We start from the raw sequence: 15,163 nt of genomic DNA on the forward strand, positions 1-15,163 counted from the left end.
CATGGTGTAGCATCCCCTCGTCTGTTAACAGCTGTCTGTAAAGGTCTGGGAAGTGAGGAGACCAGTTGTTGGAGTTTTAGGAGAGGAATGGTTTTGAAATTCCATAATGTATGAAGGGCTTGGTTTATGTATACCAGGAGTGTCCAAAGTCAGTCCTTGAGGGCCGCCGTCCTGCTGTTCGATCAGAAAAACATCTTAAACGTGAAGGACTGCAGCCCTCGAGGACCTGAGCTGGACACCCCTGATGTATAATATTATGACGCCAAACATTTGCCATAAAATAGTATCCTAAGAGACGGAGGATGATAAAAATCAATCACCACAGAAATAACGCCCAGCACTTCAACATCATCAATAAACAATATATTTAGTGGAGGAAATAAACAAAAACTGAAAAAAGAAGTGCTTCTGTTTAGGATGATGAGTGAAGAAAAAAAAAAAAAAACTTCAAGATGCTCTTTGGAACATAGCAAGCAGCAGGGTAATGACATAGCAAAGAAAGAAAAAGGTGACCAAAGCACTCTTGAGCTCCAAAATTGAGCTCAAGAGTCCTTTATTAAAAGTAGCTAATGCATGGAAACAGTCAGATGCCCCTACGCCAGTGGATGAACCAGTGGGTGACACAAAAAGCAAAACAGTCAATCACTAACATCAAAGTAAATAATATAAAATAATTAGATCTGCATACACCGTATGGATCCCTGCCAAACAAATATAGGCTAATTATAAAAAAGAATAATTAATTTCCTCGTTGAGGCCAGGATGCATCGTGGCCTTCAGTTGGAAAATCCAAAATGTTTCCCGTTGTAGAAGGCTATGAGACGTCACCACCCCTCCGAGAAGTAGAGACCTGAAGGGTTTTGAAGCTGCCATGTCCAGCCTGTATGTAATGTTCAGCCACGGGATGCTTGTCATGTGAAGTCCTGATGGCATAAACATGTTCAGACACCCTGTCTGTCCCTCAGTCTGCGTTTAGTGCGTCCCACGTAAAAACAACCACACTCACACACCAACCCGTCAATGACATGTGTGGTGTTACGGTTACTGAGTGGATGGATGTGGTATGTCCTACGTCCATTTGTGACTTTGAATTTATTACTTTTCACAATTTGATGACAAAAGTTGCAGTTCCCACATAGATGGTTGCCGGTGGGTCTGGGAACCAGCAAGGCTTGGCTACGGGAAGGCACTGTGCACCAGTTTATCCATCAGGGTAGCAGACGGCTGGGGGCTGGGCTACGTGCATTTGAACCTTTTCCATGCATAAGGCACTTTTAGTAAAGGCTTGGTGCCTCGGTCACCTTTTTCTTTCTTTGCCAAACAATATTATAGTTTGGCTCCCTCATATGTATTAGTTTTTTTTTTTTTAAAGAAATCTATGGTGTATGTCAAATCACAGTTTCCGTGGGCTCCATAATGAACACAACTCTAAAGCTTATTTAAGACATCAAGCTCAACTCCCACCCCCCTCTCTCTCATTCAGCCTGCTGTCTGCTCCAACCTCCATGAAAAGCCACAGACTGTCTATCAGAAATGGATGCAGCCTCCAGCTCTGAAAGTGAACACAATGCCAAAATGCTTTTAACCTGCTTTCTCCTCATTTGACATAAGAGGAGAGAGAGCTCTGGCTACAAAAACTCAGACTATATAGACTCCATTTCTCACTTTAAATGTTTCCCCAATGAATCTTTGGCTGAATCCAAATATTTCACTATTCTTATTTTTTTCAATCAGATCTGCTAATTTGTGATGTGTTAGCAGACTCGCCTGACTCCACCGTCACATTAATGAAGGTCATGTTTCATTTCAACTCTACGAGTGACGAGCTGCTTTTTAACTTCTTTATTGTTTTATTTTTAGATTTTCCATTTAAAGGAGAAAGAGGAAAAAAAAAACAGCCATGACTAACTTGGCTTAACGTCTGTTTTGTGTGTAACTCAGAGGCTGTGCTGCGTGTTTAAGATGTTTGTTTCAGTTGCTAAGTCAAAATACCAACATGGTAAAAGCTGCAATGCTAAACCTGAGACTTCAACACATTAGTTAAACCTCATTTATCTTTTATAGGTAGTCTACATGGAAAATACTGAGCTTGTTTAGTCAATTAGTTTCTTAATATTCAGATGTTCCCCTTGCTTTTCACAAACAGAAACAGCTAATGAACAAATATCTTTGGAATTAAACTGATGCTGTTTTTATTTTTCTTTTGGCAGATAATTTAGCTTCCTAGATGTAAATTGCTTTCAGACAGTGAACAGACAGCATTTGGGATTGTTGCTAATTTAACTGCTACATGGCTGTTTATTGCTGTGCATGATTAAATACCAAATGTAAGAACTGTCAAATATAAAATAATGTAATTGAGAAAAATAGTTTGTTGTATGTTAAGGTGACAATGGTTCTCTGGTTAAAATGGTTAAAACTTTAATGGTAACTTTTAGGTGAAATGTACATGTACAGTATGTACATGATATTTTATGGTCTTTTTGCAACTTTCATCATTCTGATTACTGTGTAGTACATGTTGCACAGACTACAGCCCTTCACAACTCAGACTCTAGAGTTTTCAAGACTTATTGGAACTGATTTTTTCTGCCTGGATGCATTTTGTGCAGGTGAAGAGATTTGTAAAAAAAATTAAATAAAAAAGAAACAATCTTTGTGGTGCTCAAATTAGGTAGTAGGTGATCCAGATGGATTGTTGAACCCGGGGTCGTTTAACATCCCTGACAGCATTTACTTCCATGCAGCTGCTTCTCCATTAGCATCAAACTTACAGGAAACTGGAGCCCAAGAGACATAAGAGTGATGGAGTGATGAGATGGAGCCCGACCGAGAGAAGAACTGCATGCTGTCTAATATAACAGTTCCGCTTTAATTTTTCTCTTGATTTACCCTACGGCTCCAATTCGATGTCTGGCATCGTAAAACGTTGCTTTGCTTTGTTGTGCAGTGTGTAATAATAATAAACCACCAGTTGATCCTCATGTTTTAAGGTCTGTTTTGTTTAATACTCCGGTACTAAACAACCAATGTTATTTTTATTGTATGTAGTGGTAAACTTCATAGTTCTGTTAAAACAATGTAAACAATAATCAGCTGACATTGCTAACTCGTCAGAACACTGGCTCAGTTCTCCGCTGCTTTTCCTCGCTACCAAAGAAAATTCTGTCTGATGAAGAATATTTTTCCTGATACATGATCTTTCCTGGTCTCACTGTTGCATCTGAGGCCGTGGTCCATAATGGAGTTGTTCATAAACATTTACAATCTATTCAGCATCAAAACCTCATGTCATAACTAAAACTTACTGAACTTTTTTTGTTGAGCCCGACAGAACTTGTTTTTACAACCAAAATGTACACTAAATGCTGTTTATCATAGTGCATATGGACACATTTAAGTCACAGAGGTCGCAAACCTGAGAGTTCCCAAATGCTGCATCTAAACACAAACAAAATCTTTACTGATCAATGCAAAATGTCGAAATACAATCAGGAACTATCAACCCTAACAAGAAGCAAATTAGACATTTCGAACTTGTAAGATGTGAGATGCTCCTGTTTGCTCGATTTTGTTGCTGGCCTGGGAACACCTTGGTATTCCCACAAATGAGCTGGAAGATGTGGCTGAGGAAAGGGAAGTCTGGGCTTCTCTGCTTAAATAATCTGACCTTGAATAAGTAGCAGAAGATGGATGGATGGATGGATGGATGGATGGGTGAATGGATGGATGGATGGATGGATGGATGGATGGGTTGGTGGATGGATGGATGGATGGATGGATGGATGGATGGATGGATGGATGGATGGATGCGTGGGTGGATGGATGGATGGATGGATGGATGGATGGATGGATGGGTTGGTGGATGGATGGATGGATGGATGGATGGATGGATGGATGGATGGATGGATGGATGGATGGATGGATGGATTGGTGGATGGGTGGATGGATGGATGGATGGATGGATGGATGGATGGATGGATGGATGGATGGATGGATGCGTGGGTGGATGGATGGATGGATGGATGGATGGATGGATGGATGGATGGATGGGTGGGTGGATGGAGTCTCAAACCAAACATTTTCAGAACTTGGTTATACACTTTATGATACTTTATTTCTGTTATTGAATTCTTAAAATTTGGTTGCTGGAACAAAGCAAATTTAATGACCTAGACATTGTTTCTTAGGCGTATCTTACAAAGGACCACTGTATTGATTTTCTCTTTGGATCAATGCCATTGGATCACTGGTCTTTGAATTGATTGATTAATTCAGACGGATGGATTGTTACAGCCCAAACATACAGTATGGTGTTACTGAATATGTCAGAGTGAGAAAAGATAAGAACAGACAGAAAAACAAGAGATGAAGAGAGGAGAAACAAGACATATGTCCACAACATAGAAAGAAAAGGAAAGATTGCAGGAGAAAAAGACAGGTGACATTAATTAGGCTACTGCTAACAGAGCTGTATCTGAACTGTCTTGCTCACACTCATCTTTTCATTTTACACAATAAATAAATAAATAAAACTTTCAAGCCCAGACACATTATGCCTAATGGATGGAGCTGAGAAAAAAAGGCAACACCTACTTAAGAGCTGCACACAGGTGTGTCTGAGAAAGTGTGTGTGATGGAGCAGATGCCGCAGAGAGAGAAAGAGGAGCCGACAGCCAGCTGGACTTCATGAAGAAGACCAGGAGAGACAGAGTGATAAACAGCAGCTCCTGCAAAACACTCCCCAGTGAATAAACACACTGAATTCAGTGTCACAAACACACTGCATGCACACATCCAAAGAGCTCGATGAGTGTGTTGTTGTTTGCTGCTTAGCAGGCAGAACTGCTCGCCTCTGTCTCTCTCTGATGACTTCCTCTGACTGGAGAAGGAGATAGTGGAAGGATGGAGGGGGGAAGTAGGGAAAGAGAGAATTGGGAATGGACAGAAGGTCAGAGAAAAGAAAATTTGGTGAGATAAAAAGAAGGGAGGGGGAGGCACAAAGAAGAAGAAGTAAGAGAAGAGGAGGGAGAAAGGGTAGGCAAAGAGGAAGGACAAGGACGAGTTGAAAGGAGAGGGAGTCAGGGGAGGATGGAGGAATAAACAAAGCCGAGGAGAAAGGATGGATGGATTGCTCTGCATGCCAGAAAACATACAAACAGGGTCCATTCTCCCTGAAGTTAAGCCAGTAAAGGTGAGTCAGAGGAAGGATGAAGCTTCCTATTAATAGCAGCAGCACATTACCATGATACTAGTTTCTGTACAGAGGAGCAAAGAGAAGGTGAAAAGTGGCTTCACCTGATCTGCTGCATGTCACAGCTCAGTCAAGGAGCTGCGACTGTTTCTGCTCAAAGCCGCACCAATAACCAGCTATTCAGCTTCTTCTCAAAGCAGCGCTACAGCATGACAAGCATGACTCAGAGCGCCTGAACACCATAATCCAGAGGAAGCGGCAACATGAGGAGCATGTAGGAAGCGAATCAGGAGTCCCACATATAGTAACGAGTTGGAGAAGTGATGAAGTGAAGTTTGAATTTATTACAGGCCATATTCTAGATTAATGATTCAATATTTGACCCATATCAAAGCAGATTAGGTACAGAATACCATCAAAGTATTTTTCTCTAGTATAAAAAAACAAAAATGTTTTGCACTTGGCCTAAAATAGGATCCAGCTGTGACTGACAGATATATCAGAAAATTTAACATTTCCTCTCAACCAGAAGTTATAATTAAATGACAGACTGTCTGAGGCTGAGATCAGTTAAGACCGTACACAGGGCTATTATGAGAGATGCGTTCAGCTCCATGGATCAAATTTCACACACTGCAACACAAACGCTAATGTGGATGTTTTCATCAGGCCCTTACCACTGAACAAACCATGGAGCTCAGTAACTAACCTGTACAGGTACTCTTCATGCTATTGTTGAATCTTTTTCTCATGCCAAAAGGAATCAGTCTTCTACTGCTTCATTAAAGCTAGCTAATGACTTTGCAACAAATATTGCGATAACTTAAAGAATATAATGTACCCTTTAATATATAGCAAGACTTGATGATTATATATGCTCATAAATTTAATATACAGACACACACACACACATACAACTTGCAAATATCTCGAGAGATGAGTTTTCTCAGAGCTGAAAGAACACAAACAGAAACTAATCACGGTATAATATTTTGTTATATAATAGCTGATTTTCACAAGTATACAAATTTAAATAAAATGGCTAGATCCTGGATGGGACGGCCTGATTTGTGAATGGGCAGACATTGTCCACTGGGGTCCACCCATAGCAGTGGGTCCGGGAATCAGTGAAATCTGCTTCAAAGAAGGTTTAAAATTTGGATGAAGATAAGCTACGTAACATCATCGAATGTACAGATACGATGAAATGACTGTATGCAGTTACTGACACATTACAGCAAATGAGAGTTTGGACAGAGGAAAACAAGTGTTGGCAGAACTACTGAAGATACCTGCAAGTGAACAACAACATACCACAATTACAACTGGAAAGCAGAAAAGAACCATCTAATGGCTACAGACTGTTTTAGGATCACAGTCGATGTGTTGTACTTGAACTCATTTACACACATTTCATTTAAACTCAATCCAACTTCATCTTCAGAAAATATTCAAGCCTCTGATACCCAGTTAAGGCAGATGGCCGTCTATCCTGAGCTCTCGCAAAGACTAAAGAAAGGGAACATACTGATCCAGTTCTGTCTCTACAGCAGCTTCCTGTGAGACACAGAGTTGATTTTAAAATGTTGCTGCTGGTGTACAAACTCTGGATGGTTCTGATCCAGAACATATCTGATCTGCTGACGCCATCTGGGTCAAGCTTGCTTTCCGAGAGTTAAAAATAAACATTTAGTTTTTCTGCTTTTAATATCAGGAACAAACTACAAAAGAAGTCTGCTCCAAACCTTAGTGCTTTCTAACTGGGTCTTAAAACTTTTTTTATTTGCCACAACTTCTAATTAAGATAGGGAGTTTTTTTTTCTTTTTAAAGATATTTTTTGCACGTGCACATTGACTGCGATGATGGTGATGATGTATTTTGCGTCATCATGGTTATTGTCAACTCACTGTATGTACTCTCTTGTCTGTTTCTTTTGGTGTACAACACATTGGGTTGCCTTATGCAATGTGCTATATAAATAAATCTGCCCTGTCTTGGTTCTGAAGGAGTGTTTTCCTTCCTGTTTTAAAAAGGCAGGTTTTCCTCTCCACCATCACCTTGTGCATGAATGAAACATAATTTATTAGGTAATTCAGTGCTGTTTTTCTTTGTTGGCATCGGATCAGTATCAGCAGATGCTAAATCTCAGATATCGGTATGGGAAGTGATAAAAGTGGGTTGGTACACACTATATTATTACACATTGTAACTGGACTATATTTAAGTGTTTTGAATCGGATGGTATCTTTAAAAGTGTTGAGGTGACTGTTGTGAATTGATGCTATAGGAACGAAACTGAATTTGAATAAACTGATACAGATTACATAAAATCAATAATAAATGCATCTGTGAGAAACATGTAACATAAAAAATGACAGTTTTAGTACATTCTGTACATACAGATACAATCATCACACTGACAGGGCTCAGTGACAGCAGCGGCTCACTAATTTTGAACTGGCCAGCACATTCAGACCAAAAATAACGTTGTTTCAGAAGCTAAAAAGCTGGTTCTCAAACTGGCACCAAAATACAGTGGTAACCGTGACAACACCAGTGGGTAAAGACTAGCTTCACCTGAACGCCAGACCAGCACGCTGCCTGTTGATGTTCAAAGTGCTGGATTACACATTTCAATAATAAAATTAAAAAAGAAAAAATACCAGACCAAATGATCAATAAGCTTAAAGCAACACTACATACCCCTCCATGCTTCTGACCCGTTTTGACATTCATTATGTACCTTCCTGGAGCCGTTATTGTCCTGTAGCGTGACCTGACTCTCACATGAATCACCCAGGCTGCAAAACCATACTTAACTTTTAATTCCAGCCTGGGGTGTCATGTGCCAACAACATTTTGAACAAGCACCATGATTTAGCAAAGAAACTTGATATTATCAGAGGGAGAAGGGGAAAGAAAAAGAATACATGAGAGAGAAGAGGTAAGACAAGAGTCAACATCAGACTGACTTTTACTGGCTGAAGAGAGCTCAGAGAAGAGACAGGATGCAAGACGGTTGCCGTATTAGCTGTCGATGGGGGAACTAGTGCGGAAATCTGCCAAAATTCAGTAGTGTCGCTTTGAAGAAGTGGAGAAGAAATACAGCAACAGTAAAATAAAAGAGGCTTGGACGTGCTGGACGTGGTACTACATGTCCTTGTTTTAAGCTGCTGGTCACCAACCACTAGGGTTGGGATTTTTAAAAAATACATTTATTAATTTGAATCCATTCATATTTAATTAATCCAATATTGATTTTTAAAGCTTGGAGATCTTTTTTTTTTTATACATCCTCTTTTTTGGTGACGTGACCTTACTCTGATGTGACTTACTGAGGCTCAGCATTTACACAATTTGCATTCTTTGTCGCCTTAATCCAAAATCAGCTTCTCTTGCTGAGATAATGTCAAACTCAAATGTTTTCATTCAGGGTGGGTTACACTGTCCTGTAAACTACTTTGCAGCGCATTACTACTCACATTAGTAGCTAATGCTAAGACCGCAGGCACCACCACGTTCAACAACAGGAAGTGATGTCACCACACATGTACTTTGAACTAAATCCAATATATTCATTTTAATTATTGTCCTCTAGAACAGGCTTACACTTCATCCTTTCATTAAAAAAAAAGGTTAACAGTCTAATGCCATTTATCTGATTTACATGACAGCATGTCATAGCTGCTATCTGTGTCCATGGCAGTGAGGACACACACATAGACACGTGGGTGTGCGCACACAGGTGATCCCACTTCTGACAGCTGATAGAGCGCCCGCGTTGGAAAACACATCAACCAGCTGAAAATCGGACATAAAAATGAGTTTAAAAATTCTCTGTGGGGGCTAAAGATGGAAGAACTAGCATTAGAAGCAGCTGGAGGATTTCTCTTGCTGTTACGCCGATAGTGTCATAGTTGTCAGGGGCCCGTGCACAGCAGAACAGGCTGAATCTACGTCATTGGAGGAATTTCTGAATCATTTTACGTCTTAAAATGGATTCAAAATTCTTTGTAGGTTTTATTAACGCGAGATCTGAACCTTAAGAATATTTAGAGAGACTCCACTGAATGAAACGCTTTCATCAGGACATTAAAAAAGTTTAACTGGTTCTGTCCCGAGTGTGTTTTTTTTTTCATCACAGCATTTCTGGCTGTGAATCGAGGAAAACCTTGTATTGTTATGGTATTTCAGAAATGCATGTAGCTGCATCAGATCAGATTATTACAGTAATCTGATTACTCTGATAACTGACTTTGATTGTCAACTAAATGGAGTCAATGTTGAAAGTAGCTATTTGAGAATCTTTATTATTAAAGAAAAATAAGTAGATTAAATAAATAGATATTGAATTGAATTAGATTAAATCAAAATTGAATTGAAATAGGTTGCTGTGGATCGAATTGGATCGATTCAGGACATTAGCGATGATACCCAGCCTTACCCACCACAGCAGCCACAGCCAGAGACGAGGGCGACCGAGTTCTGAGACTCTGTAATGGAGCCAGGTTGTTGTTTCAGTATGAATTGAGGCCAGTAAGTTACTTTCCCTTCTCTACTGTAGAGTCCTGTGATGCTTTAAAAAAAGCTATTTACATAACTACAGATTTTATGCTCCAATGTATAAGTTTTTTTGGATCATCATATGACAGCCTCACATGCAGCATAGCCAGAGAAGACTTGATTATTGGAGACCTTTGCCTCAGCATAGACATTTCCTAAAATTCTGCCCCTTTTGGCATTTAAAGCAGCTGCTTAAAACTAAACAAGCTCCAACAACATTGCCTCCACGGTCTGTGATTGCCAGACACTCCAGGAAAATGAGCTCCATTTGCAGTGAAATAACAGCAGAGCAATCAAGAGACTCCTTGCCAAAGCTGAGCAGGTGGCTCACAATGTAAAATGCACCAACACATACTCCCAAACTCTTTTCTAAGGGAAGCGAGCATGTCACATGTGCTTCTACCCTCAACTTTGTCTCTCCCACTTGCAAAGACAGCAACGCACATGCACATACCGACACAAACACACACCATCCACATAGTGTGTGATGCCTTGCAGAGCTCCTAGCAGCACATTGTTGAGTAGAAAACCTCTTCAACAAGGCTCCATTCTTCTCACCCAATGTTGCTATTGATGTGTCCAACCAGGACCCTGAATTACTGCCTCGACAGCCTTTTCCTCAGTTGCTAATCATAGACCTCTGCAGCCAAACACACACACATACGCACACAACTATCTATCTCTACGGTTTTTCCATCACTGCATAAACATACTCATGCAACCCCCTCTGATGCACCATCTGTGGCTTTAAAACACTAGATTTTCTGTGTATGATTTAGGATTTGTGCAAATATACTTAAAACAAAAGCAAAGCCTGCCTTGGCGAGTCTGAATTAGAACCTCAGAGAGGCTAGCATGAAACAGAGACAAAGAAACAAACAAAAAAAGAAAATAAAAAAGCAAAAAGAGATGGAGGGTTACCAGCTCAACTTCTCAGTTCCCTCTGATTCTTAAATCTCTACATTCTCCTCAAGACAAAGTGAAAACCATCTCTGTGCCCCCCTCCAGAGGCCCCTTCAACCTCTCCTCACCAGTCAGTTGCATTTCCTTTCTGTTGTTTACTTGAGTCACACTCCACCACCTCTGTTTCTCTCACCTACAGGGCTCCATTCTTTTTGAGTGTTAAAGTACTTTTTCTTCCCCTCTGGCTCAGTCAGTCTTCTTCTGAAAAACAAAGAAGAAATGGTGGGGGCTGGCAGACAGGATGTCTGCTCAATAACAACAGCTGAAGAGAGTGGAGCCACAGGCCACGTGGTCTGTCCATGTAGGCAACTCTTAACTAGCCACCACGTCAAGAGGGTTTAAGCTCGAATGGCGACGCTCAGAAACACAAAACAGCAGCAGCAAAGCATCACTGGAAGCTCTGAACCTTCCTTCAGGGTTTGATGATGTTACTCACTAAAATGGTTGTTGGTCTGAGTGTTTCAAAACTGCTGATCTACTGGGATATTAACACACAACCATCTCTAGGGTTTACAGAGAATGGTCTGAAGAAGAGAAAATATCCAGTGAGCAGCAGTTGTCTGGACCAGAATGTCTTGTTGATGTCAGAGGAGAATGGACAGACTGGTTGGCGATGATAGAAACTTGGTTCCAACCAAGGTCTGCAGAATAACATCTCTGAACACACAACCCGTCCAGCCTTGAAGCAGATGGGCTACAGCAGCAGAAGACCACACCGGGTGCCTCCTGTCAGCTAAGAACAGGAAACTGAGGCTACAATTCACACAGACTCACCAAAACTGGACAATAGAAGGTGGAGAAACGTTGATGGTCTGATGAGTCTCCATTTCAGCTCCACATTCAGATGCTAGGCTCAGAATTCAAATCAGAAATCATAAAAAAAAGAATCCATCCCCCTTTGTATCAACACTTCAGGCTGCTGGTGCTGGTGGTGCAATGGTGTGGGGGAATTTTTTTTTATATATTTTTGGCCCATTTAAGGCTGACCATGTCCATCCCTTTATGACCACAGAGTAGCATCTTCTGATGCTACTTCCAGTAGGATAATGCACCATGTCAGAAAGCTCAGATCATCTCCAGCTGCTTTCTAGAACATGACGATGAGTTCACTGGACTCCAACGGCCTCCACAGCCACCAGATTTCAGTCCAGTAGAGCAGCTTTGGGATGTGGTGGAACGGGAGATTCTCATCATGGATGCAGCTAAAAAATCTGCAGCAACTGTAGCTGCTTTTCCAATATAGTATTTTGCAAAATAAAAGCAATATTTCTAACATTTCAATAAAGTGCAACTGCGATTTGCAGGTGTTTCCATTGAACGGTGTTTAGCGCATTAGCCGCTATTCTAATAAAATCTCGTCCTGCGAGACTCCACTTTGAGGAGGATAGAGATTTCTAAATCTTTGTAAAACTTTTGCATTTCGCAGTTGTTCGTTATCAAGGATGACGATTATATATTTTTTAAATTATTTGTAAAAAGATGTCCGTCTCCTCCTGCGTCTACTCAGACTGCGCCATCTCTGTTTGAAATGAACTGGTCATGTGACCCGCTACGTCACGTCCAGTGAAGCGTAAATGCGAGAAAAGTGTTTCCATGACACTTTTGTGATATACTTCTATATTGACACGTCTGAAAAACCACCTCATGAGAGCGTAAAAACTTTTCAGCGATATTTGAGAGTTTTTTTTCGAAATGTAAGTTTTTCCATTACCTTTTTTTATTGCGATATTTAGATTTTGCGCAATTCTAGGGGTGATAGAAACACACCTACTGTGATGCTGTCTGTTTAGAACTAGAAGCACAGACCTCCACCAAAGAATTGTAATTTTTTTTGCCAATGATTGTGTATTATTTTTTAATTAGAAGCTCTAATAGCAAAATTCTCCCTACCTCCCCAGAGTAAAGAATCCTTTAAAAATTCCTGGATCCAGGTGGTGATCCGGACCCCCCCCCCCCCCCAAAATGTTAGCACTTGCTCCTTATTCCATATCTGAGATTTCCTGAAAATTTAATCAAAGTCAGTCCATAACTTTTTGAGTTATGTTGCTAACAGATAGAAACAGACAGACCACCTCCACCTTGGCAGAGGTAAAAATTTTATTAAAACCTAATTTTTCAGCATAAATCGTGCTGTTTATGTGCAAATTAAATGTAAAAATGTTCAAATTATAAAAACTGATAATTAAAATATTAAGCAGAATGACTGCTGCAGCCTGCTGACATTATGAGTGCGATTATCTAAATGAGGCTTCATTTTCATTAATTCTCTCCAGCCATAAAGCCGAGTTCAGTCCTCTACATGCCTTCACACGTTTGTGTAGTTTTTTGTCTCCTGTCTGTCATCAGACTGATGTTCCTGCTAACGCTACGTAGATCAACGTCTGCTGTCAGCATGCAGCAGCCAAGTAACATTTACTTTAAACCAACTCTTCTCATGCTAGAAATTTGTTTCAAATAAATTCAAACATTTTATTCATATTATAATTATTAAAACTATAATGATTATAAACATTATAATTATTATTTTCAGTAAAATTATTGTTTTTATCAGTAATATTATCATTGCTTTGGCCTAACAATATATTAATTATCTATATAGAATGGCAGAGGAAGAGCTCTCATCCCCATTTGCAAGCATTTCTGCCGTCATATGTGACCACAGTTACCTGTCCGTCCGCTTTGGTGGTCTTGTGGACCACGCACTGGTAAAAAATCTGTCCTGTGAGGTGTGCCATGCAAGCCTTGTCACAGCTGCTGCACCCTTATCATTTGACCAGAGCTACCACCTGTTTCAGCTAAAAAACAATGGTGGTCCCAACTTTGCTGAAACCCAATTCAGAATTGAGAACCACCATTTAATGCTTTTGTCCTTTGTTGTCTCTGTTTTTATTAAAGTAAGGCTGCACAATATTGCAAAATTAACTACCCTGGAGTTACAGAGTGCCAGCGCACACAAGAAGCTGCAGAAAACAGTTCGTTTTCAAGGGTTTTAGATCCGTGAGTGTGTGTGCGTGCATGTAACAAAGAAAATTCAAATGATCAAACTTCATTCATAAATACAGTTTGATTGATTGATTTATACTTTTATTAATAATTTACCATGTCTTTGTTAAAGAGCATAATAAAACTGATCTCAGCATGAAAGCCAGTGTTTTAAATGTGTAACGGTGACCTGGATCATAACTACATTTAAAAGTCACATTTCCTCTAGAACAGGTTTATACCTTGTCCTTTTATCAAATGTTAAACAGTCTGATGCTATTTATCAGATTTACATGACGGCATGTCATAGCTGCTCTCTGTGTCCACAGCAGTGAGCTCACACACAGACACACAGGTTTCCGTCAGACAGAGTGCACGCGTCGGAAACCACATCAACCTGCTGAAAATCAGACAAAAATATGAGCATTTTCTAAATCCTCTCAGGCAGGTGAAGATGTGTATTTTAGCCAGTTGTATTTTAATGGCTGGCAACAGTCTTGATATTTTTAAGTGTTTCATGCCTCCATGCAGACCATCTGATATTATGAGACTTATCCAGTTTCACAAAGAAGATCCCATTTTCTTCCCACAACTTTATCCCTTTAGCAGTTTTGTATACTTCGCTCCATCTTTTTTTAAGTCAAACTGCAGCAGCTTGACCACAGAACGATTAAATGTCTCGTAAGGAACGTTGCAATCAGCTGATTTTTGTGCAATCCTCCAGTGTGTGTGCGGTGCACAGAATGTGCACCAGAGAGTCTCCAATTGCAGCAAGTTGCTGGAGTTCTGGCACAACGCTTAACTTAATTACAAGCAGCCCCCGAAGCTCTGCAGACTGCAGCTTGGCTCGTCGTTGATGGTGAGTGACGCTTTGCATGATTCGTGTGACCCCGTCACGTAAATGATATGCACCTCTGACACTTTCTCCTCAACGCGTCAGTAAAGGAATATCATCAGAATAGGAAGACATGGGTGTGTGTTTAGCTTTATGGAAGGTGAAGAGAAAGACATTAAACAGAGATGCTGCTGTTCAGTCAGCTTGTCTCGCCATCTGTTAAGTGGGCGACAGGACATTTCTTCTAAAAACGTCTTTTATTCGGTTCTCTAGTTTAGGATTTTTTGTAGGTGACAAAAATGCCAAAGAAGCTGCTTAATGTCTGTTGGTTTTTGGACGTCTCTGAAAGTAACTGACAAGTGTGTAAGACTGGTTAGATGGAGACTGGTCCAGTACGCAATAGTGTGTTTTAACACGTGGCATTACGCAATCCTGATTTTTGATGTGCATCCCTGTTTTTATGCATAATTTCAATCATTTGTTTATCTGCTCCCCTTTCTGTTTTGTTTTCCACTCTCATCTGTCTGCTAGTATAACACACCCCGTCCTGCATTCATTGCTGTTGATTTGTAAATAAATTAAAAATATTTTATTTAAAATAATAAAATAAGTTTAATTTAAACTT

At 40.1% G+C, this 15,163-nt stretch overlaps 1 protein-coding gene across 2 annotated transcripts in view; it reads right to left on the reverse strand.

The window, feature by feature from the left end:
* The window catches only part of smap1 (small ArfGAP 1), a 149,867-nt gene that overhangs the window by 12,959 nt on the left and 121,745 nt on the right, over positions 1-15,163 (reverse strand). The window lies entirely within an intron of this gene.

Source organism: Melanotaenia boesemani, chromosome 16 (assembly GCF_017639745.1).
Source record: "Melanotaenia boesemani isolate fMelBoe1 chromosome 16, fMelBoe1.pri, whole genome shotgun sequence".
In the NCBI taxonomy this organism is placed as follows: domain Eukaryota; kingdom Metazoa; phylum Chordata; class Actinopteri; order Atheriniformes; family Melanotaeniidae; genus Melanotaenia; species Melanotaenia boesemani.